Raw genomic sequence first — 16,475 nt, forward strand, 5'->3', positions numbered from 1 at the left:
TGTTATTGAAAATTATTATAAAAATATGTAATATATAATATTATTTTCGATAACTTGTAACTTTAATATATTATATACATTTGATTTTATTGTGTGGATGTTATAAATGAAAATAATTTAAATTTTTTAATATTTAAAATATTATTATATTCAATAATTTATAATTTATAACTTTAACGTATAGTATGTTTACAACTTTATCATCTGAATATTATTATTAAAAATTATTATTTTCAATATATTTGTAACTTTATTGTCTAAATAAAATATAAAATAGTAATTTTCAGAAATAATATTTCGAAAATTACTATTTTCAATGAATAATATTTAAATGAAGATAATGTTATAAGCATGTTATATATTAATGTTATAAATTATTGAAAATAGAATCATTATAATAATTTTCTAAATATTATTATTCAAAACATATTATTAATATAATTTTAATGTATAATATGTTTATAACTTTCGTTTAAATATTATTAATGGAAATCATTTTCAAAAATGATATTTAAACGATAATGTTACGATATATATATTTTCGATAGTAATATTGTATATTATATTAAAAAAGCGGTGAAAACAATTCATAAAATAGGTAATTAAATTTTAATTCGTTAATATTTTTCTTATGATTACATAGTTTACAAAAATTTCTGTTCTATTGTATTTTATCGTTCGAACGTTATATATTTACGTTTTTAAAAAGAGAGGATAAGAGAGGGGAGGGGAGGAGAAAAGAGAAACTCATAAACTCCTAACAACGGCGATCACGTTACACTTTGAACGCACGTCTCGAAGCTTTTGTTGTTCACAAACAAACTCTCTGTTTCCTCTTCCCTAGTTCGCTTTAATCCGAAGTCAACCGTTGTTTTCACCGAGTAAACGTTGTTTTTCCCGAAAAACGAAACGTAACAGGATAATAGAATTCGAAATATAAAGTAAAAGGAAAAAAAGTTAGCAATACTTATTAGAGATTTATTAGAAAATTTATTACTCTTGAAAAAAAGAGGATCGTTAAGGGATTAATATTTAATATCGTACCTTCGAATGTTTTTTTTTTCTTTTTTTTACGAAATGCGCGCATCTACGCGAAGAGGAGGATGAAAAAAAAATATATATATATATATATACGTAACAAATAGAATTATTCTCCACATAGCGAGGTGTTACGCCCGTTGGATTTCGAGCTGTAAATGCCATGGTATAAAAGTGAGACGAATAATGAAAATGGTTTTGGCCACCGGTGCGCCGCGTGTTTGGTGTTTTGAATTTGCCAGTGGGCGTGCATCGGGATTATGAAAAATCCGTGTTCACCGTTAGAGAAATTTAATGAAAATTTTTAATCCATTTCGTCCATTTTTTTTTTTTTTTTTTTTTTTTTTGCCATCCCCATTTTCCCCTCCCGGATTTTTAATCATCCTCCGTGATCAAAGGCGGAACGCGTTCATCCCGCGGTCGGGGCAAACGGTCGAAATTAAATCGATTGAAACGATGTCCTATCGATTGATTAAATAATATTCTTCGCGTTCAAGTTTGGACATTGTCCCGTTTAATCAAGGTATCATATATACCACGTTCGCGAAAATATCGGACGAAACACGGACAATAGAACGAAACGACGAAGGGGAGGCATGTAATACGTACGAATAGCAAATATATCGTACGCGAGGAGAGGAATTGAGATACAATTTTGTACGATGGATATATATATATATATACACGAATAACCGATCAACGTAGATTACGTTTTACCCCCCCATAAATACCGAAAGTATCGAAAGTGTAACGAGATAACTGTCGGTGGTTGATTTGTAGTCGGATCGAATATGCGGAATTTGATGTTATCGACGTGTTTGCTTAAAAGGTACCTCGCGAATCCGCGAAACCACTTTGGCCAAACGCGTGGAATATCGTCCTCGCCGCCCCGAAAAGTGGATCAACTTTTCACCCGTGTTTTCTATGAAAATATCAATTCATACATTCGACATCGTGACGAATATTTGATATTTGCTCGAATAATTGACTTTCCATCCATGAATTTTTTTCTTTTCGACCTCTTTTCGAAACGAAATCGCCAAATCGGAAACAACGTTTCCCTACAATTTTTTCCTCGTCTCTCCGATAATTTTCGAATCATCCTCCTCCTCTCGAAAAGATACAAATAGATTCTGAAATGAATTTGAAACGCGCCTCGATGTCAAATCGACGTTTCCTCCTCCTCCTGCTCCTCCTCGGTTATTTCGATTATATCGAGACAAAACGTCCAAATGTGAACAACGAGGAGGAGGGAACGAGTCGCAATTTCAAGAACTCGTAACGTGGCTCCGGGAGCGAACGGGAATCCGATAATGTTGGAAGGCCGGAAGTCAATTAAGACGATCATGCAATAAACATATCGAGCGTATCGCGAATAACCGAGCTTCCATCCGGCCGATCGGGGATAGAGCTTTTGCAATTATCGGCTACATCGATTCCGCCCATGTGTTTCGCCCCCGAAGCGAAATGCTTCAAGTTGGAGGATCAGCTTTCAAGCGTATTCTCTTTACGGGGCAAGTTGCCCGAGTCGTTGCCCGTCCATGTTATGGCGGGTTGTTACGTAGCCGCGAAACATGGCTTTTCGGTGGAATGGCTATAGAACATGTATATATATATGTACCCCTTTCGGCATCATGAATATTAACCGTATCGGGGAAACAATTCGTACTTTCCTTGCCAGAGTTCGAAAATTTAAAATTAAAATTACACGGTCGATTTTGGGAAGAGAGAAACGACGATAGTGAACGCGGATACGGAAAATATACTAAAATGGATATAATATTCATACGACGGGAATGAGCAAAGTTTTCTATTTTAAAACTAACGCGAAATTATTTCAAAGTCGTCGCCTACATATATATATATATCGAGAAAGAATAATTCTCGATAATCGAGTTCAGCAATTATTTATTTCATCGTCCCGTTATCCCGGTTATTTCGTTCACGTCAGAAAACAATAACGAAGTTCTCGACGCCCCCGCCCCCGATCTTTATTATCCCGATCTCGAGTTCCGAACTGGTTTCCGAACCGTATATCGGATCCGTACAAAGCAGCGTAATTACCGGTTTGATAACCGGTATTACGGAAAAAATTCCACGCTGAAGGAGGGAGCGTTTGAAATCGTCGACGAGCTCGTTTTCAACGCATCATTTTCAATTTCCTGGGGTTATTCAGCGCGATGAATCAACGCCCATCGATCGTTGCCATCCGCGAACCAATCAGTTTTTGCACCATCTCGGTAAGGAATCTTCGTGACGTTCAAAAGATTGTAACTCTCTTTCCGCGCGTGGAGAAAGAGAGAGAGGAAGAAAGCTAGGATAGGAAACGGCAGCGACGAAGGGAAAGCATCGTTTTTTGCGACGACACTCAGCTATGGCTTATCGTCGAGAGGATAAACGAACGTCATACAGTCGGATCATCCGGATTTGGATGGTTCGCGAATCGATCCTTCAATCGAACCGATACCATCCTTCCTCTTTATTTCATTCCTTTCCTTTTTCCGCCCTCCGAAGCAAGCAAAATTCGGACGATTTTCCTCGATAACGATGACCAAATTTTAAACGACGAAAATGATATTTTGACTTTTCGAAACGTTATTTTCATCCAAATATCCAAATTATCTCTCGAAATTCGAGAATGTAATTGGTCGTTAGAGGGTTGTAAAGTCTGTTATAAAGCGTGTCTATTTTTGAAAATCCGGTAAAATCCCGTCAATAGGATCGTATCTCTAATTCGTTCCAAAAAATCCAATTAATAGTATTTTTCCGATCTTGAATCACTCTATTCATCCGGAAAACTCGACTTTTCTCATATTATGACGTCGATCAAACATCCCTACAACCCATTACCGATTAGTCGGATTCGTTCGGATGCAAAACGAAGAAATAGACGAAATTCCCTTCGTCGACATTTCCTTGGCCTCCTCCTCGAGAACAACAGAGAGGGTGCCAACGAAAGCACAGTTTCAGCAGGAGACTACCGTCCAGTCTCCTTTGCTACAAACTCCCTATAGAAAACCAAACTAATAACGCTAGAAGGATTAAAGATTTTCGAATCGATGTGACATTGCCGGCACGATCGCCGACTAGATTCGTCAATTGGGTTGGAAAAGTTGGAGTCTATCCTAGCCCGGTAGAGAAGGGAGAATCTCGACGGAAATAGCGTAGGAAAGATCGCGCGAAAGGAGGATTTTCGAATCGAGGGAATGGAGAAAAAGGGCCGAGCGGCATGGATATTCGAACAACGGAACAATACGGGTGCTAAGGATTTGAACAGAGGGATCAGTTTTCTCCGTTCGACGAACCGGATTCCCTGTTTGACATTCGATTCGTGTATCCATTCGAATCGAATGCGTGCCGCGAAAAGAACGCGGACATGTTGTCGCTCAGTCCTTTCAATATGTATCCGCTTTCTGTACGATATTTGGGGGGAGGGAAATCGCGGGACCCTTTAATTTAATTACAACCGTGTATCCGTGACGATGCAACGGGAATTCTGATGCTTGGACGAGCGATTCAATCGTTTGCGAGGTTTTCGTTCGTGAAATTTGATAGGCGCGAAGTAATTGAATTTCCGTGAAATGCGACCGGGTTGTTTCTTTCCGAAACAAACAAGTTAGCGGAATACGATAGTTTATTCGTTTCTTATCCTCTTTCCGATTCTTTTTTTAAATCAGAATTCCGAAATGTACGCCAGACTTTGTTTTTAAAATAGCGTTGAGAAATAGGGAAGTGATAATTATTCGAACTCGGTTTCGTTTTCGTTTCCGCGAAAATAATCAAGAACGTGATGTGCATAACTTTCCCCCGAATAAATTTCCAGACGCTCGATACGTTTGCATTTCAAAATTCGTGGCCGCGATCAAAATTCTATGGCTCATCGCGGCAATACGCGAAATAAACGAAGCTTGTTTGCCTGTGACCCACTTTCCATTCGATTCGTACACACTCGGGAATCAAACGGAAGATCAGAAGGACAGAGAGAAAGAAGATGTTCGAGGGGAACGTATACATCGAGATCGTACTTCCTTTTGCCGGATTTCCACGGAGCGCAGAGCGTAGCGAATCAAAACTAAATTCCGTCAAATCTCGTCATTTCCGATTGTACGATCTATGCACGTATTCCCTCCTGGAGAAGGAAGAAATCGATAGCCGATCGAAAAGATGTTGGAGGGAAATTGTCGTGTGCGGAAAAATTATAAGTTCGATTCGATTCGAAGATGTAATTCGAGAAAGAGGGTAAATTTAATGCGACGTGAAAATAAAAAAAAGAAGGATCGCGATTAATGTATCGGGATAAAGTGTATTACGGGTTAGAAGTCGGTTTGACAAAGTGGTAATCGCATTTTATCCGCACAAGTACTTTAATAATGGAAATAAAGGAAATGCATTCGCATTCATCTTCCTTGCCGGACGACGTTTAAATTAAGATGCATCGCACGAGTGTTCACGGTATAAATGTAACGAAACCGACTAGAATAATATTTAAATTATTGCGGAATATTTTTCATTCCTTAAAGAAATATCCTGTAATACATATAGCATATTTTCCTACTGCTCGTTTATTCTACAACTGTACTCTCGAAGGAAGAAAAAGAAGAAGCGATTAATATCTCGAGAGAAAGAGACGAAACGAATTTAATTCAACTTTTCCTTCCCATTTTCCGATTTTCATCTCTTCGCAAGCTCGCCTCAAACTGATCCCACTTTCAAAAATCTTCTCCAAATCTCTCCAAGTCTCGAGGCATAAACGATACGGAATGCACGCAACAAAAGAGAAAAAAGGTTATCCTCCGAAAGAATTTTAATCTCGCGCCCGGTTAAACGTATTCCAATTATGATCAAGCCCTCGTTCCCTACATAATTACGCTCGATCGAGATGGCCCCCGAAATCCTGCGGATATCGTGGCAACTTGAGAAGTTTCACGTCGTTTCAGCCTCGATCCCCCTCGTTAAGGCTCGTGTCGAGACCTCGTTCGTTCTGCACCCGGCCAGTGGGTGCAGATGTTGGAAAACTCGAAACGATCGCGGGCTGATGACGGTCGGGGATGGTTTCTCATCGAAGTTCTTCGATCATCGTAATTACAACCCGCCTATGAAGCGGGCTTTCTATATCGATGAATTACCACCACATGTGGCCCCGTTCCGGCCAACTTCCTCCCCGACCACGATGAGAGTTAATCCGTGAAATCAATGGCCACGGAAATGATCCTCCTCGCTCCAGAAATTTTAGAATTACTTTGTCTCGTACACTGCGATCGAGTGAGGGAAAAGTTTGGAGGAGATCTCTATTCCTGATTTCGTTGCGCGACTTTGAGTGCGATTTTTTTTAATCAAATTGCTATATAATGATAATAATCGAATAGCGCATTATTTTCGCGATTTTTCGCTGAGATTTAACATGCCCTTTTCAGCGATAATTAGCATGCTTTCGATGCTAAGATTCGAGAGAATGCAAATAAACGCTTCGAATAGAAATTGTAATCGATATTCGTTTATATTCTACGTTCATGTTGAACGAAAGTTCACCGAAATTCCAATGCTTAAAATGTAAAATTATAAAAGATCCTTCTCGAGTGGAACGAGATCGATGGATAAAATTCTGCCCGATCGTTTCACCGCGTAATTGCGGCTGTTAAAGCTTGAATTTATGCCGCGACGATGTCGTAGCGTCGACCGGACATAATTCCACGTCTCAGCGGACGAAACTGCCTGTTTTATAGCCGTGTATACTCGACTGATTCCCCCGTTATTCTTACAATACTTTTCCGCCCGATTCCTCCTCCTCCTCCTTCTCCTGCTTCACTCGCGCCAAATTACCCAGAAGAGAAGATGCTCGTCGAGAAGAAAAATCCGTTCGAGGGACGTATTAATTCGAGTATAGCATTAAGTAGCATTACAACTTTTCGAAAAAGTGAAGGAGACGAACGAAAAGAAAGTGGAGAAAGATGAAACGCGTTTTAAAGAAGGATGCGTGGATTTCTCGATGGCGGGAAAATAAAAATAATTTCTCGAGATCGTTCGAACACTCGTCCAGTTTCCGTCTCTTCGTCTTTTTTAGTTTTTTAAAAGGGGATGGTCGGTCCGAGAAAAAAAGAATGACGGATGGCGTTTTCCACGGTTGGACCAGGGGTTGAAATCTTGCACGGAATGGAGGAATGGCGCTATTTAACTCGTTAAAACTCCGGTTTCTGCGGTGGGACGCGGTTTCACGATGCGTCGCGGGGGAATTCTCGTTGACGAAGGGGGGGAAGCGAGGAAAAAGGGGCGAGGGGGGATAACGACGTTCGCCACGCGAAGAAATTTTACTTCCGCCTTCCGGGTAAAACGAGATGACAGGCCCTTATGCGCTGCAACGACAAGTGAATCTGACACGGGAACTAGTCGCGACACACTGGATAGAGGAAATACGGCGAAAAGTCGATGGCCGAGGAGAATGGAAAGGGTTGTAGGGAGAAAAGCTCGGAACGAAAATTATAAAAGGGAAAAGAGTGGGAAGAAAGGAGGAAGGACGTTGGTAAATTGAGTCACAGGGAAGAAATTTGGAAGGGAAGAAAGAAAAATATTTGTACGAGTTCGATTACGAACGGAAAAATGATCGAATTGAGGGGATTATTACTATAATTTTGAATTAATTTATAGGTAATTGGAAATGGATGGTGGACACTTTGCGATTGATGTAACAATATTAATTAGTTTAATGAGAAGTTTATGAACCAAATATGTGTTAACATATTATTTCGAAGTATGAAATATAAACGAAATATAATGTACGGAATGTGTGTGTGTCTGTACGAAGAGATGGAATGTATTTTCAAGTACAATAATTAATTGACATATGGATTGACGAACATCAATTAATAATAATATGAATATCTTTTTCGACGTGTTACGTTACGGACTGTATCGAATACGTATAATTTACGAGGTCGAAGGGACGCGTGAAAAAAAGAAAGTGAATAAGGGTGGAAGTGAAGGTGGAAGGAAGGAAAGAAAGAAGGCGCGAAACGTGAGATTTATTCGTGATGTTTTCAATTGCTCGTAAAAAGACGCTGAAAGATGGCTTGATAGACAGGAGAAATTCAAATTTGTCTGGACAGAGGAAAAGATCGGACATTTACGCGCGTTCACCAGTGGAATTGATAAAAATAAGGCAATTGATCCTTTGAATTTTGCGTCGCGAATTAAGACAGTTCGTGAAACAAATCTCTAATCAAAATGTTTCGGGGGAAAAAGAAAGTTTTTCAAAGAGGGATGATGAGAAGAGAGACGAAAGGAGAGGGAAAAAAAATGGAATATATCATAAACGAAATATTCCAAGACTTATTCAAATTAAATAGCAAATGAATATCTTCTTCTTTCGAAACTTTTTAATATTCCCCGTGGATATTAAAAACGAAAGAAAATAAATATCGGATAAGGAACGTTTATTTGAATTCACCGGGAGAAATTTATAGAAATCGTTTTAACGGGGCAAACATGGCACGATACCCGAGGAAATTTCCATAAAATTTGTATGCCAGAGCGTTCGACATTTACCCGAGGAATCTCTCTTCAAACTAATAAATATTCCCTTACGGACAGTTTTAAAGTCGATCGAACAGGAAGCTCCGATATCGGAAGCACCGAAAAATCCTTCCGCGAGAAATTATTTTCCCTTCGGTTGAAACGCTCTCGCCTTCCCGCAGATAATTAGATTTATTAAGTCGGCCCTGTTTACACGCCGGTGGAGAACGTGATTTATCGAAGAGGGCCCTTCACGTGTTAGACCGATGGTGAAAGGGGAGCGAAGAGGGACCAAGATTCCGTTCCCTCCTCTCGTTTATCCTTGCCCTTCTTATCGCGACTCCCTCGTCCTTTGTACATTTCATCCCGAGCACTCTTTTAATCAACCTCGATAAGCATATTCCTTTAAACGAATTAATTAGCTTGGAGAGTGGTGACAAGAGAGGGAAGGTTGTTGTGAAATCTTCTCGATCTCTTGCACCGGTTCAAAAGGAGGATTGGTACCGCGACCCTCGATGCCATTGTCAAAGCATTGCTAACCAATTGGAGCGGATAACAAATTCGTTCGATGGGCGTACGCAGGAGTGATGGAATCCTGTTTACGATGAATCGATCGAAACGGGAAGTAGAGAAATCGATGGAGAAGATTCGGCTAGAAAATGGAAGGAATTTTTTTCTCTTTTTCTTTTTTTTTTTTTTCGATCCAACGAACGCCAGCGTGAAAAATAAACGATCGCGCGTGGTTCAACTCGAAATATCAATTACCGAAATATTCGAAAACGTAGCTGGCTACCCGGCCTCGGTTCAAGCGGACACGGTTCATTTTCATCCCCCTGGCACTTTCGTCGACGAGTGGCGAGAGGTTGTTGAAAAAAAAACGCGCAGAGTAAAAGAGAGAGAGAGGAGGAGAGGGAGTAGCAAAAACACGGAAAGACAGACAGAGAGGGAATCGTTATTTCTCGCGGCACGTGTAGCGCTTTCATTACGCACACGTTAGTCCTGGAACGGTGACCGATGCCGTTCGATGAAATTTTTATGCATTCGACGGGTGCCTGTTGGGAGGCCGGTGGTGGCGTTAAAGTTAATCGGAGATGAGAATTGTTGGATAGGGAAGTCGCGTATAGGCGTTTTTAGCCCGGATCCGGAACACCGGCCGGCCCACATTCGGCCATTGATACGCTTAAATGAAACCTATCCTCTCTCGCTTTGGCCACCCCCTCCTCCTATGGTCAGTCCTTCTAAAAAAACTAGCCCCGTTTTGTGCCACGCTCTGCCACTGTACGATTCGATATCGCGTACAAAAAAAAAAAGGAAAATCGATACCGTTTCATTGTCTAAAATGGTATCGGGGTGTCGATGAATAAATTAAAGCGTTTGTCCCTTTTCATCTTTTTTATCCGCGTCAATCCGTCTGCGTCTGTTTTCTGTCTCTTTGTTACGCGCATTTTTATTCCTCCCTCTTTTTTATTCTTCTCTTTCGTATGACGGATCCTTTCGAGTTTACGGGCGCCGAGTTCGAAGAGTATTTATCACGATGTAATTAACAAGCTGCATGCTTCGATACTCGAGTGGATTCCTTTGATTTCGATTTGATTCATCGCGTTTGATGGGAGAGCGTCGGATGTTAGATCGAGGATCTTTTCGAATCGAATTATCTGTGTAAAGATTATCGTAATTTATACGTTTCAAATTTCGAGTAATTTCCCCTTTAAAAAAAAAACTCTTCCCCTCTCACTAAATTATTCCAAAGATATCGAAAATCCTTCCCTAAATCTTTCCACTTACCTCTCGATTCGTAACCACCCCTTCGTTCGTGATATATTAATTAAGCCGGGGCGGGGGAAAAAAGTACAACCGTTATAGAATAGATGGAAACCATTGTGTCAGGTTCATTGAAAAATCTCCGGCTTAATGGAACCATATATATTCGACGTTATCACTGGCACAGCTCGCATAAAGCAGAGATGGCCGCGATTAAAAGCTCAACATTGAGCACGAGTTATGACGCTCGTCAGATTTAGAAACTCGCGTCATTCTATATATATATATATATATATATATATATATATATATATATATATATATATATATATATGTAGAAAATTATCGAGCGTTTATGGTGACGATTTTCCTTGAATTTCCATATTCTCCTCTCTTGGTTCTGCGTGGGAAAAATAGGAAAGGCCGTCGCTCGTAAACAGAGCAGGTTGAAGCCGAAATGGCCCGTTACACTTGATCCCGAAATCACTTGATTCCAAAGGGGAGAGTGCGGGGATCACGAACGAATAGAATGAGGGGGTTAAAATTGTGCGGCGAAAAAGGGTTGGTAGGCGTGGTAGGTGCGGAGGAAGAAGGGTATGGCGACCGATTAAGCGACGAGCGCTGGCCAAGTTATCTGCCCGGCCAAGCTCGAAATCTCCCTCATAAAAGTGGTAACAACCCCTGTTTGGGAAACAATGGTGGCGCTGCCAGACTCGAGAGGGTTCGTAAAAGTTTGGGACGCTTTGTGGAAAGGGTGAAAGGTGCAGGCGTAACGAGGGAGAATCGGGTGGGGAGGGCGGAGAAGGTGTCGGGAGTGGGTGGATGGGCGAAGGCGGAACACAGCGCACGGATTTCGACTTTAACTCCTCTAAAGCTGTCCAATAAATATCGGGCGCGTTGGTTATTAGCGTTTTAATTCGGCCGGCCGACGGTAATTTAATCCGTGGCTGCTTGCAATCGAAAAAGCGTCCAGCTTGACGGTAAAAGTAGATTCATAAATAATGAAATAATGTCCCGGTTTTCCAGCGGTGTGGAGGATATAAAGGGGAAAGGAAAATCGATCGATTATTGACCGATTAAAAGGAAGGATATTTTTTCCCAACGATCGTAATCTCTTTATAAAAAGATGTTCGCAAGAGATGCTAAGAGTTAGAATTAATTTCTTTGTTTTTCTTTTTGCCTTTTTTTTTTCTTTGCTCTGTTTTTTCTTATTAATATCATAAGGAGGTTAGAATTGCACAGTTTCTATTAAAAGCGCGTATAAATTTCTTTCTTACTACCGTCATATTAGAAACGCATTAAGGAAGAAGGAAGAAAAATATTTCTCTCTCATTTCCTTCTTTTTCCTCTTTTCGTTAACTCGAATTCTCGTCATGAGAGAGTTGGTACGGCGTGCCTCTACCGAGGCCAGGCTTGAAATTTTTAATTCTAATTCTATCGTTCTAATTGTTAAAATTCAATTTCTGTCCCGTTCCATTTTCCAAAAATATTCTAGTCGCGAGCGTTTCTCTTGGAAACTGCGCGTCTTTTCGAAATAGAGAAGCGATTCTCGTTTCGAATCTGAAGAAAAAGCAGTAGCTTGTTGAAATAAAATAAGAAAGAAAGGGACAAAAGATGGAGAATTAAAAATTATATAGTGTTTCGCTCAAGGAAAGGACTTTTTCGCAGAAATAATCGAATGACTGATAGGGAGAGACATCGTTTGTCACGACATCGGGACCCTCTTTCTGAAAGTTGTTGAAGAAAACAATTAGATGACCCGTCGTACGATTTTATCGACATCCTTCAAGGGAAGAAAGACTTCCAGACGGAGATATAAGTATGAAACCAGATGGCATCGACGTTTCCTCGAGTTCTAGAATTTAATTGGCACGGCTCACGATTTTTCTTCATCTCTCGTTGCTAATTCTTCACCGACCAGAAAGATCTCTTCTTCCTCGATAAATTTTTATCTATCCCTCAGTTTGATTCGAAATTCATTCCGAAAGTTTCAGAGACCTCTGCTGGCTGACGAAATCTTGAAACGAAATCTGTTACGAATTAGACCGAATTATCTCAACGAGATAATCTTTTTTATAAAATAAAAGAATCATCGTTGAACGATTCGACCATTTCTCCATGTAAAAGAAAAAAAAGGGGGGAAAAAAGTAAAGAGATTTGCGCGCTTCGTCAAAACGAGCAGCAACGAGAATTGAAAATCAGGAGAAACATGGAGGAAATTGGGAAGCACCGTGGAGCTGAAAAGGGTCATTTTGTCGGGTGGGAAAATTTTGGTTCGCTAATAAACGCGGCAAACCAAATAACTGAGCTTCATCTCTGGGAATCGAAAGGCTAACTTGCTTTGCATATTTACATTACGGTATAATTTGAAATTTCGCGTAATTTGCCGTCCCGAGTTACCTATCAACAACTTTTTAATATAATACACGCGTGTTTGATATCCGATGAGAGCAAAAATGGAAGGAAATTATTAATGCGCGCGATTAATTGGTCGGATAATCGTCGAAAAACGGGATTCGTCCCCGTCGTTTCGAAGGATAATTTGTATAAATCGATGCCCGAAAATATCATGCCCGTGTTTCGCGAAAGAAGAAAGCTCTGCGAAACGAAATTGCTTAATTAAATCGAGAAAATGTTGTCTCTCATATCGGATCGACTTATGGGCCACGGTTGTAATTAAAATGGTATTCACCGCGAAAATATACGACTAGCTCGGCTTCCAATAATACTATCCCCCCCCCAATTCGTTCCTTCCTCCAACCTCATCGAATGCAACTCGCCATTTTCCCATTTTACTATCTTTTTACGTTCCATCAGCATACATCCACCTTTTCCGTTGGTTCTGTCCACTCTATTGATTTCGATCTTATTTTCTTTTCCATCCTTTTTCTCCTCGTTTCACATCCTCTCAGATCACGTTATAACATCAGCCTCTATTCTATCTCTGGTACGGCTTCAAACACTGGAACCCGTTCACCCCGTGCAACTATCCGCGTACATCCATAATTTTTCGATTCGAAAGAAAGAAAGAAAGAAAGAAAAAAGTAATCTCTGATTGTCAAATGATGAAAAAGATAACCGAGGAATTTATCTGACCGTGGGCGAGTAAAATAAGTCTCGCGCGAAACATATTCGATTCGATATTTTTGTTATCTAGTTCTGCTTCTCTTTCTTTTTGTTTTTTCACTCCATCCCTCCTCCCCTCCCATTTTTTCCCTCCCCCCATTTTTTCCCCTCCCCGCGATTCCTTCCACCGCGGGATATAACCATCGGTCCTGACAATTGACTAAGGCTTTGTTTTATAGCTTGCTCATCGTTGTTCACTCGCCTGGCCGCGTTTATCTTTCATTCGTTTTTCGTCTGTCGAATAGAATTTTACGGTCGCTTCGATCTACACGCTGCAATAACTCCATACCATTGCTATCCCGCCATTTTCTTTAGTTTTTACAACGATCTATTAACCATTTTTTTCTTTTCTTTTCTCTTCTTCTTTTTTTCGCGAAACATTTTTGGTTGATTCGAAGTTTAAATTGAAATATAAAAGTGAACCTTTTAAATGAATTAAACGATGAAAGTTTTATCTGTCGTTTCCGTTTTCTTGTATTTTTTTTTATTTCTTCGTTTTCTTCTTCTTTATAAAAATATTCTTTTCTTTTTTTTTTTTTTTTTTTACAACTATAACGATTCACGATTAAATTCCTTTCATCGAACGTTAAAGAAAGAAGAGCGACTTTGCTTCCTCGACTGCTTTAATTCGTATCGTTTGTTTTACATCTTTGCGATGCGAGTTGATTATTAAAAAAGAGTGTTATTAAGACGTTAAAAAATTTCGGAATACATAGAGCTTCGACGTTTAAAGAAACTCGAAACAAAGGCAATTTAACTGCGCTTCTTCGTTCCAACCATTGTCCACGTTATTTTCAACGAGCTTTCCATTCAACCCCGTTTTTCCGTGTCCATGTTCTGTGGTTAAAGGAGCGAGAAAACAATATCTCCCCCCAATTACAACGTTAAAACGTTCAAATTTAAATTAGAAAACTTTTAAATTCAAAATTTCACGATTTCATCTCGCATATCAAATTTTTATGACTTGAATAATACGTGAAACGATATGGACCGTAATAAAATCGGGAAGGATTTCTGCCGGCGGTTTAATCGAGATCCAAAGTCAATTCCTGTCGTCGGACTCTCTTATCTCGAAACCATTTCGATATCTCGTTCCTTCAGGCCCGACCTGACGAGCAATCGAATCGATTCATGCTTTCGGCCTCTCCTGCTCCCCGCAAATTTATCCTCAAATATATTTCCTTTCAACTTCTCTTTACCTTTTGGAAGATTTTTCTTGGCAACCAGACAACGAAACAATCGTTCGATTCGAAACGATTCCGACGTTTACGCAAGGGAAAGTAATCACGGAGCGGTGTGTTCTTATTTTTTTTCGTGAAAAAAAAAGAAAAGAAAAAGAAAGGAAAAAGATAGGAAATTTCTTCGAGTAGAAGAAACACTCGAAAAGAAAGAAAGTCGAAATCTTAGTTTCAAAGCCTTGAAATCTCATCTTCCAATGGTTGCGAGCGACGTAAAACAGTCTACCCCCCTCTCTCTCACTCTCTCTTTTCCTTTCTCTCTCTTTTCGGTACTTTTCAGCTTTTCCAACCAGTCGAGTTTATCTCCTCCACCTGCGACATGTTGGAGAAAAGAGGACTTGTAGGGACTAACTTGTTCCTCGAAGAAATGCTACGTCTTCGCGAACATCATCCGCATGATGGAATTCGTTGAAAATATTCTCTCGCGTTAAACTTCGATTTCGAATTATTCCATATCGCGCTACGCCTTTTCTCCCCGTGATCATTCGGCATCAGCTAGGCTAGACTCGCTGGAATAATCATCCGACTCATCCCCCTCTTCATTTTTTCCTTCATTCCATCGAGAAGAAAGAGATATCGTGGTATTATTCGTGATAAAAGATAACACAAGTTCGCACGAGATAAATTCAGCCGTAAATTTTCCGATATACAAACGATTTCCCGCTAAACAATTTCAACTTATAACCAGCTCTATTTTTCCCCCTGGTTTCCCAACCGAGTGCGACCCGTTTCGGAATGTTAATTACCGAATTATATGGGCCGGTGCTAATTTAATTACGCAATTTCGCGGTCAAACGGTCCACACCGGCGGTCCAACCGGCTCATAAATTTTGCGGAGGGATAAAGTGTTGAATCGTCCCTGGTTTCGGAGCATAGAAGCAACCGAAACTGTTTCCTCGCCTTATTTTACTTTTTTCTCGTCCTCTCGTCTCTCTTTTCTCTCTCTCTCTCTCTTTCTCTCTCTCCTTAACCCGGATGGCTGTTCTTCCTTCTTCGGAGCATACCTCGCGCATTTACTAAGCTGTGAAAGTAAAGCAGTTCCTTCTAAGCGCAAAGTGGTCTCTCATCTTTGAAATACCAAGCTACTTTCCATTTATTTTCTCTTTTTTTCTTCTCTTCTCCTTTTTTCCTTTACGCGTGCATTCTCTCCGCTTCTTTCTCTTCTTTTTTCGAAGCTGCCTTCCTTCCTTTCTTTTCTCCTTCATTTTTTTTTATCCCTCCTTCTTCTCTCGCCTCGGTGTACCGTGTTCCGTTCACTACTCTCCCTATGTGTTCGCGTCTCTTGCTCGCGTCTTGACGGTGTAACAGGAAAACGAACATTTTGTTTAGAGAGCAACGTGCATACACGGTCGAGTGTAATCTTGTAATGAAAAAAAAAAAAAAAATGGCTTTCGCCTTCGAGTCTTTTTCTCTCGAAACTTGCGCTACCCCCACGTAATTAAAATTCTTGTAAAATCCCTCTCGCTCTTTTTTCGTGCTCTTTCTCTTTTTATATTTGCTCTTCGTAGTTTCTTGTTTCCTCGACAACTGCGGAATTAACTCTCATCGACCGCCTCTCGTCCCTCTTCGAAAGTGGAAATGCGAAAAACGAACGACAATTAAAAATTATCGTTAAATTTTTAATTTTCAATTTTCAACTCGGTTTTCTTTAAATCATTCTTGGCCTCGCACGTTTTCGGGAACGCGACAATGAAATAATCCGAAAGATGCGAGTGAGGGGGGGAAAAAAGAAGGAAATTTTGTATACATATTCATGAAATTTCGTATTCACAAAAGATAAGCTTTCCACGGTATTCCGCCAAAATT

At 40.0% G+C, this 16,475-nt stretch overlaps 1 protein-coding gene across 2 annotated transcripts in view; it reads right to left on the reverse strand.

Annotated features, from left to right (window-relative positions):
* LOC108000175 (uncharacterized) overlaps positions 1-16,475 on the reverse strand; it is a 90,406-nt gene that overhangs the window by 35,906 nt on the left and 38,025 nt on the right. The gene's annotated exons all lie outside the window — the stretch shown is intronic.

Source organism: Apis cerana, linkage group LG13, assembly GCF_029169275.1.
Source record: "Apis cerana isolate GH-2021 linkage group LG13, AcerK_1.0, whole genome shotgun sequence".
Classification (NCBI taxonomy): Eukaryota; Metazoa; Arthropoda; class Insecta; order Hymenoptera; family Apidae; genus Apis; species Apis cerana.